This window comes from Phyllostomus discolor, chromosome 10, assembly GCF_004126475.2.
Source record: "Phyllostomus discolor isolate MPI-MPIP mPhyDis1 chromosome 10, mPhyDis1.pri.v3, whole genome shotgun sequence".
Lineage (NCBI taxonomy): Eukaryota > Metazoa > Chordata > Mammalia > Chiroptera > Phyllostomidae > Phyllostomus > Phyllostomus discolor.
This window is the reverse complement of record NC_040912.2, coordinates 5,823,541-5,840,533: the sequence shown is the minus strand read 5'-3', so window position 1 is coordinate 5,840,533 and position 16,993 is coordinate 5,823,541. Positions and strand designations below refer to the sequence as shown.

At 52.9% G+C, this 16,993-nt stretch overlaps 1 protein-coding gene across 4 annotated transcripts in view; it reads right to left on the bottom strand.

Moving 5' to 3' along the window:
- ELMO1 (engulfment and cell motility 1) overlaps positions 1–16,993 on the bottom strand; it is a 472,089-nt gene that overhangs the window by 96,108 nt on the left and 358,988 nt on the right. The gene's annotated exons all lie outside the window — the stretch shown is intronic.

Sequence of the window (16,993 nt, the reverse complement as noted above, 5' to 3'; positions counted from 1 at the left end):
GAACCTACTGTGACTGTTGACAGTGCCCCTTTTCCTTGTCCGTCACCCCACCGTTGCCTCCCCTCTCACCCTTACCTAACTTCTGTTCCCTCATAATCCCAGTCCCTCCCTTCCACTCTCGCCCAATCCACAGCTGCCCCGCCCTCCATCGATCGCAACGGCCTGGCGCAACACCGACCTTCCTTAGCTCCTGTTCTCTGCCCGCCCCCCGCCCCCCCACCTCTGCAGCAGAGAGCGGCTGGAGAAAAGCACACGGTGGTGTTATCTGGTCTCATTTTAAATCCATGACCTCAACTCACAAGTAAGTTCCCAGTTCTTTTTTGCAAGCCTACTATTATTTCCCGAGTTGCTCCACTCTTCAAAGCCTCTCCTCTACGTGCAAACCTCCAGGGCCCCGCCCCTTCTTCCTCAGTTTTTATCATAACTTGGATTCCCATTTCGCTAAGGAACTAAAACCAATCATAAGAGATGTTCTCTAATCAGACAATGAATTCAAACTGAAACTGCTCTAATCATGGGTGCCCATGACCTTCATCAGGCCCAATCCGACAATGTACAATCTTGATTTTACAACAGCATTTGAAGCAGATGCTTACTGCCTCTCCCTAAAAGAGCCTTTCTTCTCACGGCACGCGTCCCACGTTTGTTGTGGTCACCGTTTGCGCACTCCCTGCCCCCCAGTATCTCCTTCTTAGTCTCTCCGGCTGAGTTCTTCTCATCTTCCTGATGGCCAACTGTTGTCCTTGGACCTCTTCTTGATCTTCACTCGCTCCCTGCACCAGCTGACAGAGCACCACCGACGTCTGCACAACCGCCAAGTTGCACCTCCAGTCCCACCGCCCTCGTCCCTGGACTCGGATGCATCCATTCGCTGCGCCCTCCAGGTCCGCACGTGGCCGTACACCAGGCACGTCACATCCCACAGACCGAGCTCAACCCTTTCTTCCTTCTCTGTCGCCTTAATCTGTTCTTCCCCCGTGTTTCTTATCTCCATAAAAAGCTCCCTCACAGCCCACAGTCATCCTGACTGCATGCATTCTCTCCCACCCTGCACCCAGTCCACCATGTTCAGGCAGCCTGTCCCACTGACTCTGCCTCTGAGACAAACTCAGAACGTGACGGCTCCTTACCATCTCCCCCCCCCCCCCCCTTCGGCTGAGCCCTGGCTCACCCAGGGTCTGCAGCAGCAACCTCCCCCCCCCCCCCGCCTCACCTCACCGTTCCTTCCCCTCCGTCACAGAGGTCCCACCAGGTCAGGCCCCTCCCATGCTCACAGTCCTCCGAGGGTCCTCGCCGCGGTGGACAGGGCCCTGCGACACCAGCCCTGGCTCGCTGTCTGAGCCCCAGGCCACCCACCTCCTTGTCTGCCACCCTCCGGACGCACCACCTGCCTGGCGGGTTTTCAGACACAACGAGCTCACACCCACCTCCAGCCCTTGGAGCCTACTCTTCCATGAACCTAGCATGTACATGTTTTCATTGAAAGGAATTTTTGAACATAGTGCTTTAGTAAGATTTAGACGAAATAGCCTCTCACCGCCTGCCCCTCAGAACCACACCTGATACTCAGACTTTGACACGGGCAAGCACGGAGCACTGAGGTCGACCACCTGCTTCGCGTTAGCCCAGGAGCAAGAAATCCTGAGTCCGCAAGAAAAGCTATCGTAGCCTAAAATTTATGTCGCTTAATTAAATTAGACTTCCTCAGTGGAAATGATTTTCTAATCTATACTTGCAAACCTGCCTCTCTTTGGTGGAATGCTTTTGAATTTTTTTCTGAATCGTCACACTGTGTTGGACAATTTGAGACACGGCTGAGGGAAGGGCCGAGCTACAGCGGCCTCCTCCCCAGCGGGCTCTGAGCAGGCCAGCGCTCCCTTGGTGTCCCTCTCGGGACTCGTGAAGGGCCACCCTGCCAGCGCTGGGGCCACAGGGCAGGGAGGCTCAGGTGACTCAGCCTGGGAACAGGACGCCGAGCGCACGGTCGGAATGCTAGCGGGGAGCAGTTTGGAGCCATTACAAACTTTGAGGCAGAGCATGGCATCCTCAAATTTACCGGAAAATGAAGCACGAAGGATGGATTCGAGGGTGAGAGGAAGCCAGGAAGAGGAGGGCATCTCGGGCAGGGAATCCTTCAGGGGTCCAGGGCCGGGACCAGGGCCAGAGGGGCTAAGTGCGAGGAGGGGACCATGGACCCAGGACATGTTTTAGGAGGCCGAACTTAGAGGACTTGGTGATAACTGGATGGGGCAGGTGTGGAGTAAACAGAAGGAGCCAAAAATACCCTCCATGCTCCAGCTTGGGTGACTGAATCGAGGGAATTTGTGGAGCTGGGATGGGAAGAAGGGAAAGTCGATGAGAACCTAAAACTCGGGGTCCTACTGGTGCTTTGGGGCCCCGTCCCTCTGTCAGGGCGTACTCAGCGCCACCTGCATCGGAGGCAGCGAGCAGGGGTCTCAAGGAAAAGCTCTGGGTGTGTGTGCGACTCACAGCTAGGGTAGTTACCGAAATTACAGTTCCTTCTGTTCCTAAAAGGTATTAACAAAAAACTGAAAAAGTGTAAAAGGTGTATTTCAAAGAGTATTTGTCCCAGCACTGTTTCTAATTGTGAAAAATCAGGAATGATCTGTAAGTTAACTTTAGAGGATTGGTTTAAGTCATTATAACTATACACCAGACTGCCACGTAGCAATGAGTAACGATACGTGGAACTGCATGTCTCGATGTGGAGAGACGTGGGAAAAGGGGGACATCTACACGGTGTGACCCTCTCCCACGACGCGCACACAGAAACATGTCCGTGGGCACGCTGGCCACAGCCTTCACCGCCTTTTCCTTCCAAGGGATGCACAAGAGGCATTTTTCCTTTTGTGCTGCCTGCCTTTTCTATCTTCCCTCATGAACTTGAATGAGTTCAGTCAGTAAACACACATTTTAATAGGAAAAAGTATTCCATGCTCACAATAATATCAATTTGTCACCTACACATCAGAGACCCATAGGATATATGTCACTAAATATCAGCGAGGCAGATCACCGGGCCCCCAGGCTCCTGTCCGAGTCGCAGTGGCACTGACCAATGACGACCAGCCCTGGCGGGGGAGATGTGCCAGCAGAGGGAGACGGTCTTCATTGCCCGCCCTGCCGCCCTGCCCCTGGGCGCTGTGCGTGAAACCCTCGGGTTACGGGGAAGCCACAGACCCGCCGGCACACTTGACTCTTCCCGCGGCCCTGAAACACACCCAGAGCCAGGCTGGAATGCTACGCTTGTGACTGACAGGAAGCTCTATGAAGGCCCACTTCTGCGGGCCTGGCTAAGAAGTTCATTTAGTTTTTTCTCCCATAAGACGGCCCTAGTAGCGCTGAATTGCCTTTGACTTCATTCAAAACAATTTTGTTAGTTTCTGTTGTGACAGCTGTCAAGGACAGCTGTCCTATCAGCATGAATTTAAAAAAAAAACTGATCAAAATTGGTTCATTTTTGTGCAGCCATTTTAATTATGAAGACAGAAGAAAATATACATTTTTGGTGCATTATGCTTTATTATTTCAAGAAAGGTAAAAACACGACTGAAACACAAAAGAAAGATCTGTGCAGTGGGAGGAGAAGGTGCTGTGACTGACTGAACACGTCAAAAGTGGTTTGCGAAGTTCCTTGGTCCTGTTGCCATTCTGGCCAAACAGTTCTCTGCTGTGGGGCCGTCCTATGCATTGGAAGGTGTTTAGCAGCGCCCCTGGCCTCTACCCACGAGAAGCCAAAAGCTAGATAGCCAACATACTCGAAATCCTCAACCCAAAGCAATAAAGTGATTGGTAAAAATGAAAAATGTATGTGTCTTTTACTTAACAGAAAAAACCACACAGACTTCATGGCCCACCCGTGATTTACACGGCGTGGGCTTCAGTGTCGCCGTTTGCGCGTGTTTGCCGTGCTCCCCGTTAAACTGCGGGCCCCCGGGAGGCGGCTGGGTGCACGTCTGATCAAGGTTTGTATTCCCCAGCGTGGCAACAGTTTGCGAATATCGGATTAGAATATTCAATATTCATAAAGAGAATTACTGATGGTTCTTGTGTAAGGCCCAATGGAATACATTAGGGTTAGAATTTATTTGAGAATTTCCTTCCCTGAAGAACAAACAGCCTTCCTTTTAAACTAATCAGAATTACATAAGCCATTATTTCCCTCTCTTCTCCCTGCCCCGCCTCCCCCGGCTCTGAGGAAACACAGAGCTACGTTTTAAATCCTCAGCCCCACTATCTATTCCTCATTTATCCCTCTGCCTGGCCTTGAACTTCCATTGGAATGAACCTGTGTTTACACATCACATATGTGAGTTACTTCAAAGCCATCTGGGAAGTCAATGAAAGGAAAGTAGAAGAGCTTAATCATAAGTAGTTTAATAACAAATAATTAAACCACGATTAACAGCGAATTCAAAATAGAATGTGAAGTCTGGGACTTTCATCACGGCTTACCGAAACCTCCAGAAACGGACTTGCTCGCTCAGACCCCTCTGCCCGCCCCCGCCCCGCCCCCGCCCCTGCTGGCCGCCCCCCCCACCTGCCTCACTGGCCTGGCTGTGGATGTGCTGAAGTCCCCCCCTGCCCCGGGGATTCTGAGAGCTTTCTTTGTCTGCAACACTCTTCCCAAACTCTGGATGAGCCTCACCTGACCATTCTCCCTAGCCAGCCCTCTCCCCGGGACCCCTCTCTCGGCCCATCCTTCCAAATGTCTTCTGGGCACTCGCCACCCCCAGTGGCCTGGCCGCTGGGTCTGGGAGAGAGCAGGCTCTTGGTGTGTCCTGCCCACTGCTGCGTCCTCAGTGCCTAGAAGGAGGCCCGGCTTGTAACAGGCACTGAGTAAATAAACATTTGCTCTAGCCCTGGCTGGCATAGCTCAGTGGATTGAGCGCAGGCTGTGAACCAAAGTGTCATAGGTTCGATTCCCAGTCAGGGTACGTGCCTGGGTTGCAGGCCATGACCCCCAGCAACCGCACATTGATGTTTCTCTTTCTCTCTCTTTCTCCCTCCCTTCCCTCTCTAAAAATAAATCAATAAAATCTTTTAAAAAATAAATAAACATTTGCTCCATCAAAGAATGAGTGAATCATGAAAGGCGTCCCCCCCACCCCACCCCCCACCAAATATAGAGACCTAGACATGTTCTCGCTCCCAGAGACAGTGTCAAAGGTTTCACCTTCAGCAGGGGGAGAAGGGGGCTCAGTGGGGAGTCCGGGGTGTCCAGCCCCAGGTCCACCCCACGGCTCAGCTGTGCTGGTGTGGGCTTCTGAGGTAGGGTCCGCCCTGTTTACAATAAGGGTTTTTGCAGCTAAAATAAAAGGTGAAAAGCAATGATCAACATAAATGATAGGCCCACAAAAGAACCCTGTTTCCAGTTGGCACTGAAAATTGGAATTGAGTGGCTATAGAAAACCTAATCCCTGTCACTATGTGTTGCCGTGTGAAGATCACAGTGGAAAAGTTCAAATCCTGCTAAAACCCACTGAAAACACTGTCTCCTCTGTGTTACCCAGCAGATAATTAACATCTCGTTGAGGCATCCCACTGGCACGTGTGACAAAACCTGAACTGGAACCAGACATGCTCCCCCCACGTGGGGCTCTTATACAGGCACACACTGCCGGACAGAACATTTGTCTTTGCGTGTCTCGATCCCCCCACACTGACGGTGTTAGTACTGCATTGTTTTCCTTCCAGAATGCCTCCAAAGCAAGGCTCTGAAGGAAGAAGTGAATACGGTTCATTTATTTTTAAACCCTGCCAAATCATCGCAGGCAGGCAACAGAGTGGAAGGGAGGAAAGTGCTTGGGGTAACAGCGCCGTATTTCTCCCGCAGCCCCTCCGTGGATGCTCAGCACCTCCGGCTGCCTTCCTTTCGGAAGCCACGCCACTCGGAACCCACGTGATCTCGCCGACGTCCCGCCGCCCGCGGCTGCAGCAGCCCCGCACAGGGGCGCTCTGCCAGCACGAGTTCTAACGTCACTTTCCAAGGACCTCACACGACAGACCTCGGCAACCACCTGGGAAATGGGAATACAACCGAAATCTAGGGGGCAGCTCGAAGGTGACTTATATGTGGAATCCTTTGTGTAGCGCTGGAATTAGGAGCACGTGGTTTTTCACGGGGGACTCCTGAAATATACGCTGGCCCGTACATACTGCTCCCAAGTGACTCCCTTTCGTATGACAAGGATGCCCCTTCCCGGAGCAGCGGAGTGAGGGAAGCCTCCAGTACGTGACTCTGTAGCAACACGGCTCTTTCCCTCTCCATCAAGGTCAATGACAAGCCTGCCCTCGAACACTTCACGTGCGAAAGGCACATCATTTGGACGAGGTGTTGATCTTAATACGAACGGCCTCCTCCCCCGGCGTGCGTGATTAATGTGGATGAACTGAAGTAATGTGCAGTCGGACGGCGTTGCACAAAGAAGTGGGGGAAAGGGACCGCCACAGACTGCAGAAAAATAATGAAAAGAAACTTGGGCCATGAAACAAATTACTCTGCAAGGGGACGGGAATAGAAACACCGGTTAGCATTAGGGCCAGTTTTATTTAAGAGACCCATTAACCATCTGGAAAACATGACAAGCAGCCTACTGATTAAATCAGCAACCTGTTCCTAATGCCCTGGTTGTCTGGAAGCGGGAGAGAAGATCTAAGGTTTGGAGGAGGTTTAGAAATATAAATGGAGACTAATAAAGCGACGAGGCCTAGGCATAATTCACTTTCTTAAATTACATGTATTTGGGTTACATTGGTTAATGACGTTACCTAAATACTCCCATATATTTGCAGGTAGCACAGGGAATGCAAGGAGAGGTAAGCATTCTCAGAAGTGTGCATTGTGGGAAATTCGTGCAAACACCTCTGACTTCTGTTCTTTTTGGAAATTAATACTAAGTTTACAAGCATTTCTTCTCACATTGCCTCTCTCTCCTACAACATTCAGGGGTGCATAATCTAGGTGAATGGATCCCACACTTGACTGTTTTAAACACCCAGGCTGCTTGTTCAGAAAGGAATAAATACATATTTCTGAGCCACACTCCTGAGGCGGAGCCCAGCGGTACCTCACTGGCAGGCGACTCAACCCCAGGCTGGCCACCAGGTTTCAGCCTGGGCTCTCAGGTAAGTCCTATTAGGAGATTTGCTGTGTTGCCACTAGGGGGAGTGTTGGCCAAATTTTGTGCTTCGGGTAAAGGGACACAGGGGGCTGACTGCTTTGGGAAACTCGCCCAGAAAGGGAGGATAAAGAGACGAAAGGAGGAGAAGAAGGCCACGCCCCTGAGTGGGTGAGTGGTGGTTTTGGGGGGGACTCCGGTATCTGGCAAGGAACAGCTGACTTCCTAGGGAGCAATGACCAAAGGCACAGGATGGAAGCAGCGGGCACCCAGGACCCCAGGTGTGGGGAAGAGAGCCATGCCTTAGCTGGCACCTTCTCCCTCCACCTCTCCCCCACACCTGCTCCAGGGGAACGTGCAACACTACCCTCACGTGCAGGTGTGGAGTCCGGGGCTCTGCAGCACGGGCCATCTTTGCAAGTGTACAGAATGGTGGCCTAGGACTTGGTCTACCGGAGGCTTATGGCTTCGTTGCTAATGAGATAATACTGTTGCACACGGTTCACTGTCTCCTAAGGTTTTCACTGTTTTCTAAGATCCCTGAGAGCAAAGTCGAGACTGTATTCTCTCTGGATTCTTCTCACTTACCCAGAATAATGCTGGGCAGTTAGTATTCACTCGATAAATGTTGAATCAATGAACATTGTTGACAATGCGAAATGGCCACACTTTCATGGCCCTTCGGAAATAAGAGCTAAAGGGTTTCCTGTTTCCCCCAAAGAAGGAACAAAATCCAGACCCCGAGGGACTTAGGTGTGTGGCTGTGCCCTGCCAGAGCTGGTCACTCACCCTGGGGTCCCTTCTGCTCCAGGACTCTGCCCTGTGGCATCAGGAAGGGGCGATGGTCACTCAGAAGGTCGTGGATACAGAGTGTGAGGCTGCCCCTGTGAGGGGACACTGGGGCAGAGACCAGGAGCCCGCCCCGGAGAGCCGGACACCAGGACGGGCAGGCCCACTGTCCTATCGGCCCCTGCTGGGGGATGTCCTCAGGCCAGGGAGAGGCCATCCCTACGGCTACTGCAGACTCCCTGGTGGGACTGCGGGACACTCTGTGGGATGGCAGCTGTGACTGAAAGGAGCTGGACGAGGACAACTTGGAGAACCTTCCTCAGCCCCATACTGGAAGGTCTGAAATCACTGGGTTTTATCAGACTCCGTCTCAGTGGATACGGTCCTGATCTCCTCCTACGTAACGGGCCCTTGGGCTACGGTGAGGCGTGAAATTAGTGAAATTAAATCAAGAAAAACTTCATTTCAGCTGCAGATCTAAGGAAGTCTCCGTCTGTTCAACAAGGGCCCAAAAGAGACACGTAGGTCATTTAAAGTCGAACAGGGCTCGCTATTTGTAAACAGAAGAGATTGTAAGGGGGGCTGGAGGTTGGGAGGGGAAGAGAGAGCGGTTTTGATTAGTCACATTTTCCCATTGCTTTGCAAGGTTGTAAACACCCTGCTACCAACCATAGCTGGAAAGGAACGACTATAGAGATTCCAGGGACGCAGAAAAGCAATATTACGGAGAGACCCAAGCTTGGCATTGTTTACCCACCAAATTTACTCTTTGCACCATGTTTGGTCAGCTGGGCTTGGCTCTGGTGACCAGCTGTATTTGTCCAAAGGCTAATTAGCTCGAAGGGTGAAAACATCAGCCAGTTTCTCCATGATCTCAAGTGACGGATGAAATCTCGCTGCCAACGGTACCAAAGCAACGTTGTTTCTTTTCTCTGAAGGGTCAGTAAGGCACGCTAGCTGTTCTCAAACAGCAGCCCTTCCGAGAATAAGACGGGTTAAAAAAGGAGAAAAGAAAATCATAGATTTTTAAATCCCCTTTTCAATGATTTATACGGTCATTTCATAAATAAAACTTCCAGAATTATGAGGGAGCCTGTGAGTGGTACTTACTAGGTGACCTGTGGGTCTGGGGCGGTCTCGGGCAGAGGCTGATACAAGAGCTTTTCTCATTGTTGAGCATTTAATACATGCCAAGCACGAAGGGTCTTGTACGCTAACCCAGCTGGTCTTCATAATAACCTAAGGGGCCGGTACTATTGTTCTGTGGAGCACGCGAGCCCACCCAGGCCCCGTGGTCACACAGCCCATAGGACTTCAGCCCAAGAGCCCCGGCTCCAATGTTTTTTATCTTAAATGCTCTGCTGAAACTCCAGCTAAGGGGGAGGAGGGGGAGGAGGGGCGAGGACCAGGTCTCCCTGGCTCCGGTCCTCCGCCTCCAGGTGCACGCTGATAACACCGTGTCTCCTGATGGGCCACGTCACACAGTGCTTCCAAAGCACAGCTACAGTCAACAGAGGAGCCACGGGCTTTGCGACATCCACCCCTAAAGGAGCCCACGTGTCCCACTGCACTGTGCTAGCCGGCTAGGCTGCCGTAGCAAAGAGCCGTGGACGACACACTTTAACCCACAGTGTGTGTGTGGGGGGGGGCAGTGTCAGAAGTCTGAGGTCTAGGGGGTCTGCAGGGTTGGTTCTTCCCCGGGGACTGTGAGGGAAGGGTCTGCCCCAGCCCCTCTCCTCGGCTGGCCGGTGGCTGTCTTCCTCCTGCGTCCCTGCACGTCCCACGGCATCTCTAGATGTAAAACGACGATAGTAATCCTTATGTTACGATCCACGAAGCACACGGGGCATAGTCCCTCAGTTGCTCTCTATGCGTCCGAGGAAGTAACTATTATTTGCATTTTATCCATGAGGAAATGTACCAAGACTGAAGGGGTAATGTGGCAAGACCTGAAGTGTGGCTAAGCGGGGACTGTACCCCAGACTCTTGGTTCTGGGGGCTCCCAGGGCCAGTGGGGTTCAGTGGTCTCCGAGGAGTGAGGGGAGTGACCTGGGAGCACAGAGCATGCGCCCTCCTGGCACTCCGGTTGTCCCTCCAGAGAACCGACCACCGCCCAGGGGCTGAGCTAGACCTGCGAGACGCAAAAAATAAACAGCTTCTGCCTGAGGAATGTGAGCCTACGATTTTCTCCCTGCAAAGCACACGGTGTGCTAATCACTCACTGTAATTTAATTTCCATTCATCAACAGCCTTGTAAGAAATGCACCATTACTTCTGTTTCTACGGATGAGGAAACGAAGGTTCCAAGCAGTTAAGTAGTCAGCTACTTAGTGCTCGGGGAACTACAGGGGGGACAGAGGAGTCGCCCGTAGGTGCTCTTTGGAAACCCTCTCGGAGCTACTCTGCAGGGACATCTGAGCCTGGCTCATGGAGTCTAGAATAGGGGCTTCGACCCCTTGACCCCCAGCACTCGCTTCAGCAGGAAGGGTCACACGTGCAGAGCCCATACCTTGGGCTAAACCCAAAACTCTAAGTGCTCTGGGTCTAGGGCCGACACCAGCATCGGTCACCGTCAGACCAGGTCCTGGTGTGATCGAGTCTCTGAAATGCAGACTTCACACGGCTGGCCCATCAGACGTGCGTGAGTCCACCTCACCTGCCGGGACCTGTGGCTGGGGCTGCCAGTCTGAAGGTTCCAGTTCCACGAGCTCATGGGTGCTTCCCCCCAACCGGGCAAGTGGGTGATGTGAGCACTGCCCCAGATGCCCCCTCAAATGCGCAGCTACAATTCCAGCGAAGCCGGAACGAAACCCGATGTCATGTGCCTCCAGGTCTGGGAGCCGTGCCAGGGAGCCGCTCTCCCCGACAGGCCTCTCGTCGGTGGCGGCGGCGGCTCGGAGGAAAAGAAGAGAGAGTCCCGAGCGCCACGCCACGCCACGCCGCAGCCCTCCTCGGCAGGCGGCCGCGCCTCCCTGCACAGCTGAGCAGGAGGTGAGCACGGGGCTCCCGTTCCCCTACCCGAAACCCCGCCTACCGACAACAGTTCCCTCTGTGTTCCTTTCCAAGCCTCGCACGCACGAGGCCTGGGGCTGCGGGAGGGGCGCGGGAAGGGGTGACAAGCCAGTTGCAGCTGCAAGCCGTTCTGACAGCTTGGTAGTGGCCCTCCCCGGGCACAGCGTGAAAGCCTGCTGTGACCGATGGAACACAGGCCCTAGAGAACAGACGGTTTGGAAGCTTGACATATATATGACCTTGCAAGCCACCTCGTCCAAGACCCTCTTCACCCACGTGGGGGGTGCTGAGGAGCGTAAGCGTTTAGTGACTTGCAAAATCTCGCTGCAAAACAAGGGACAACACGAGGCCCGAGACTCTGGGGTTTGCTGCTCTGCTGACTGTACGAGTACTTCCCTCGCCCTTCCTTTCCAGATCACGGAACGTTTTCGACGAGCTAGCAAGTCAGCGGGCTTCAGAATCCACGGCACTGCAAAGCCCATGACCGCAGTGGTCAGTTTCCCTAGGGGGCGTACAGCTGTTCCCCAGCGTCTCCACACCCCCCAGGGACCCCCCAGCGCTTCACCCCGCTCGCATCGGAGTTCTGAGTCCTTGGCTCGGCCACACGTCTGCAGATTCAGAAGTCAGCCCTCTCCCTCTCACAACACTGGCGAGGGGTCACCCCGTTTGGTCCGCCGGCGTTGCCTCGGGAAAGGGGACAAAGTCACGCCATGGAAAGGGAGACACGGCACGACAGGAAAGAGGTTGCAAGGACCCACCCGACTTAGTCCAGCCGATGCCTGCAGGGCGCTCCAGTGCACGAGGCTTGAGGCCTTGGGAACTCTGTCTGTCCTGCCGGAAACGGGTGGCCCCAGACCAGAAGCCACACCTGATGCTGCAGATGGTATTGAACTCTGGATATTTTTTTCCCTTTCTCCATGTTCTGTGGAGTTTCTAAAAGAACCCTTCACTAATGGAAGGTTTAGGGGACCAAGCCTTTAAAGTGAGTTTTCTTCACCCCCTTGCGGACTTGGTGGCGATTATCCACGGTGGGACGATCTCCAGGAGGCGGGGCCAGAGGCCTCGGAGACTGCAGCACGCTTCTCACCTCGTTATTGGTGAGGCTGATGACATTTTCACGGCCGGCTTTACTTAAGAAACAGAATTTGAGGAAACGTGGATAAATGGGATAGTATCTGAAGTTGAAGGCAAGGACTTTAAGACCAAATTAACTGGAACAACTACTTAGCCACCGTCTTCTCGCTAAACACAAATGTGCAGAACTGGGTGAGGCGGCAGCCATCCAATCATCCCCGAGCCTCAATTTACACCTGTCTTTGTAGAAAATGACCTGTTTGCAGCAGAATGACTTTCTCCGTCGTGGTTGGCCTAGCTTGGTGTTGAAACTGAACCCACGTTCCCTGAGCACGGGGAGCTGAGGGCCGTGGACCCAAAGCACAGTGAGTGGCAGGGCCAGGACACCTGGGGACCAAAAAATGCTGCAGGTGGTGGCTGCTGACGTCCCGCTGTGGGAGATGACACCTCTCTTACTGTCCCCTTGCCCAACAGTGAGAGGGGGACGCCGAGAGTTCTCTCCACGTCGTGGTGGCTGTGGGCAACGGCGAGAGGCCAAGGTGCGCGTGATCGTGCACAGCGACATCCTGTTCTCCCTCTGCTCCCGCAGCCAGTCTCTGGGGACCTGGCGGAGGGCAAAGGGGTGCAGGTGCCCTGGCGTGACGGGACGGGACAGAGGTATCTGAGGAGAGTCCTCTGAGAGTCCAGCAATGCACTGTCCAGTAGAGGAGCCACTGGCCACCGGGGCCACGTGTGGCTGGTGGGACTGGCCAATTCCATTTGAAATTTCACTTAACTTTAGATGCTTCAGTGACCAGAAAAGGTTTAAGCATGTTTAGAGCAACTGCCTACATGAGTCTACTTTCTGAACGACACATTTTATGAGATTCACATACAGGCTCCCTGTGAAGATTCCGTTCACAAGCTGGGTGGGGCTGCCGGTGTAAAATGCATGTCAGAGTTCCAAGACTGAGCATGAAGAATCGAAGACGGATATTTTGTTGATGATTTTGGAGTTGAGAACTGGAACGAGAATATCTTAGACATACTAGAGACTGAAATTTAAAAAAAAAAAGACACTGAAATTACATGCATAACTTGCATTCTATTTCTAGGCACTGCTGGTCTAGAAAGACATCTGCCACATCGTCCCCGCAGGACATTCTTCTTCGAACCGTTCCTGAAATTGTCTTCCACGCGTACGCCTACCCAGAGCAATAGTGCAAGGTGTGTAATGCTAGGCCTGCACAGCACACAGCCCGTGTCTGGAACACCCGTCACTAGCACCTCACGGAGCCCTTTCCATCTGGCAGCGCGGTCTTCCCATAGGCTCTGGCCTTCGATGTCCTTACTATGTCAAATGGACATTTGGAAATCTATACCTTTTCCTTTTGGCAGCCCAACCCCTTCTCCTTCATGCTTCACACAAAGACCTCCGTGGGGACGCCATGTGATGAAACACACACAAGTGGAGACGCCCAGGTGGACCTGGGGTGGAGGACCCCATGCCCTCTGCTCCCTGTCCCCCCAACACTGGGGATGGCCATGGTTTGAAACCCCTGCCACTCAGTGATTTCCAGGCCTATGCTTCTGGGTCTTCAGGGGCTGCATCCATGTGTGGTCACTGTCACCACCTGGAGCCTCTTTCTGGGCTGGGCCCGTCCCTGCTGCTCACTCAGAAAGCACAGTAGCCTGGGCATTCCCACAGCCATCGCGGGTCACGCACAACCCCAAACTGGCTGTCCTGCCGTGCTGGCCCTTCAGGACTCTCACCGTTGCTACGGAAACTGAAAATCACGCCTGGCAGATGAAAGCAAAGGGCAGCCATGGAATGGGCGACCTTCCACCTCTCCCAGCTGGCCCAGGAGGCACCGGTCGCCCACAGACTCTGACGCCGTTCAGACCAAACAAACGCTCTGCGGGACGAGACGGCAAGTCGCAGAGTAACACGAGGGAGGACCACGGGGTGCGTTCTGGTGATGAGTTCTCACTGAGCCCAGACTTCTTTTCCTCAATGGCATCATTAGTAACTCACCCACCCGGCCCCCAATCCTTCGGTAATTGACTTGCTGCGGTGACTGTTGAATTCATCTCCCTGTGGCCTGAATCCATCAGACAGATGGAGAGCGGGGAGACCTCCCCCTCCCACTCACTTGCCCTCCTCCACGAATCGGCACACAAGCAAGCCAACACGTGGGCCAGCACCGAGTGCCTGCCGGCGCCTCGCCGGACAGACACAGGCGAGCTCCTCAATGTGCTGGGGACTCGGTTCCCTCACCTAGAGAACAGGCACCCAAGCGGTCCTGTTGGGGCTGTTGCCGAGGTTTGGGGAGGTATTGCGTGCACCTCGCAGGCACTGCACGGTGCCCGGGACGCAGGGAACACCCAGAGCAGGCCAGGATGCAGTTCATTACAACTGCTGGGAGAGGCAAGGGATCCTCTTCTCCCAACCCTCATGTCTGAGTTTCAGGGGCTGGGTTCGACTTACTGACATTCACCTTGACTCACAGTGGTCAACTCGATGGTCACTTGAACATCCAAGGAAATTCACTTTTCTTTTTTTTTAATTTTTAAAGATAATTTATTTATTTATTTTTAGAGAGGGAAGGGAGGGAGAAAGAGAGAGAGAAACATCAATGTGCGGTTGCTGGGGGCCATGGCCTGCAACCCAGGCATGTGCCCTGACTGGGAATCGAACCTGCGACGCTTTGGTTCACACCCCACGCTCAATCCACTGAGCTACGCCAGCCAGGGAGAAATTCACTTTTCTTTATCTCACATTTCTCTCTCTAATGTGCCCACGTCCGACAGGTGCCAGGAAGAGGCAGCGCCAGAAGCCCCTTCCCGGGGCACACAGAACAGCGACGGGGTGTGGCTGACTCTGGTACCCGAAAGAATGTTCTATTTATCTTTTTACTTTTTTATTGAATTTATTGGGGTGCCACTGGCTGATAAAATTTTATAGTGTATGTCACCTGTATATTGTACTATGTGGGACCATTTATTCCCCTTCACCTTCTCCCATCTGCCCCCACCCCCTTCTCTGGTAACCGTCCTACTGTTGTCCATGTCTATGAGCTTTGTCTGTCTGCTTAATGCCTTTACCTTTGTCACCCACCCCCAAAACTCTCGCCCCCTGACGGTGATCAGTCTATTCTCTGTATCTGTGAATCTGTTTCTATTTTGTTTGTTTATTTTGCTCATTAGATTCTACCTGTAAGTGAGATCAAAGGGTATTTGTCTTTTTTCTGACTGGTTTATTATTGCACTTAGCCTAATATTCTCAAGGTCCATCCACACTGTCACAAAAGGTAAGATTTCCTTCTTTTTTTACGGCTGAGTAGTAGTCCATTGTTCAAATGAACCACAGCTTTTTTTTTATCCACTCCTCTACTTGGGCTGCTTCCAGATTTTGTCTATTGCAAATAACGCTGCAACGAACATAGGGTGGCTGGTCATCAGAGAGATGCAAATTAAGACCACAGAGTGATATCACCTCACACCTGTCAGAACGGCTCTCAACAACACATCAACGCACAATGAGTGTCGACGAGGACGTGGGGAAAGGGGGACCCTCGTGCACTGTTGGTGGGAATGCAGATCGGTGCAGCCGCTGTGGAGAGCAGTGTGGGGATACCGCAAAAAAGTTAAAGACGAAAGAACATTTTCAAGTCTCTCGACTCTAGCTTCCCCAGCCTTCCAAGCTCAGGAGTGAGAAAACCATCACGTTCTAGAGTGATCTCCCAGACTTCTCGACTGCAGCCCCAGGGGAGGATGCCCGGGGCCTCCTTCGGGTGCCGAAGCTACTGCTCGGGGAACCCACGCACGAGAAGGAAGTAATGAACTTGGGTGTGTAATAAATTCTTGGCTTTCTCCCCGCACAGAGATCCTGCTTGCCCCCGAAACGGGCTGTCATCAAAGTGTTAGGTGATTATGCATAAATGAATTTTCTAAGACCCAGGGGAGAGTTTCCTAGCTTTCAAATTCTTAGACTGGCATTATCCAAAAATAGGTTAATAACTACTCTTAATTTTTTTTTTCCATTTCTACTGCTTCCATAAAAGGCTGTCTCTTCTCATTCTTGCCTACAGGTGCCAGTACTTCGCTCATACCCATGACACCAATGGGAAAGACGGGGCCAAAAAAGGATGGAGGGTCACTCTAATGAGGTGACTGTCACTCCGCGCACATCGGCGAGAACCAGACTTCCTCCTCGCGCTGTCTGCCTCGAGGCGACCGGGGAGAGCTCACCCGTACGCACGTGCTGGCAGCCAGGCGCAATTCTCCGTCTAGCTCAGAGCATGGTGAGTCCTGGGCATCAGAGGGCAGCCTGTATTTCCAGGCAGGCCTTCAAGTAACCAGCGAGTCCCGACCTGGTCAAGGGGCCAGGCTCCCCTTGTGCTGGGTACTGCCGCCCACAGTTAGCCAACTCTCCGTCTCCTTCCGTGGCATCAGCCCACTTCCTCACTGGTCACAAGACCAGAGGAGGTCTCTCTCCCAGGCAAGCCTTCTCCAGGCAAAACCCTCCCACCTCTTTGGTTGCTTGACCCATTCCTCCCCGACCCCTACGGAGGAGCCAGCACATTCTATCCTAGAGCCACGTGAGGACCCACGACACTCTCTTCTGTCAGAAGGACATTGTTTTAAAGGACAAACCAATAAGATGTCCCTGCACAACCATTTCATGTGCATTTATTTATAAACCAGACGAAACACTTTTTTCCCTCATTTTCCTTTCTCTGTTATCGGATCCCGAGTGGGCTGTAGGAGACCTCACGTCCTGGCACAGAATGTAAGAAACCACATTTTAAAGCAGTAGCAGAGATGAAGCCTCCAAATCGGCAGACAGAGGCGCTGGAAGAGGCTCCCAGGCGGGGGTGGAAGCCCCGGTTCAGCCCCCGCTCTCTGCACCCACAGCGAAGACAATGCCCCTGCCCTCTAGGCTCGGGAGGATCACGGCTCCCCTGGAACCCTGCGCTGCGCCTGAGTTCTGTGTG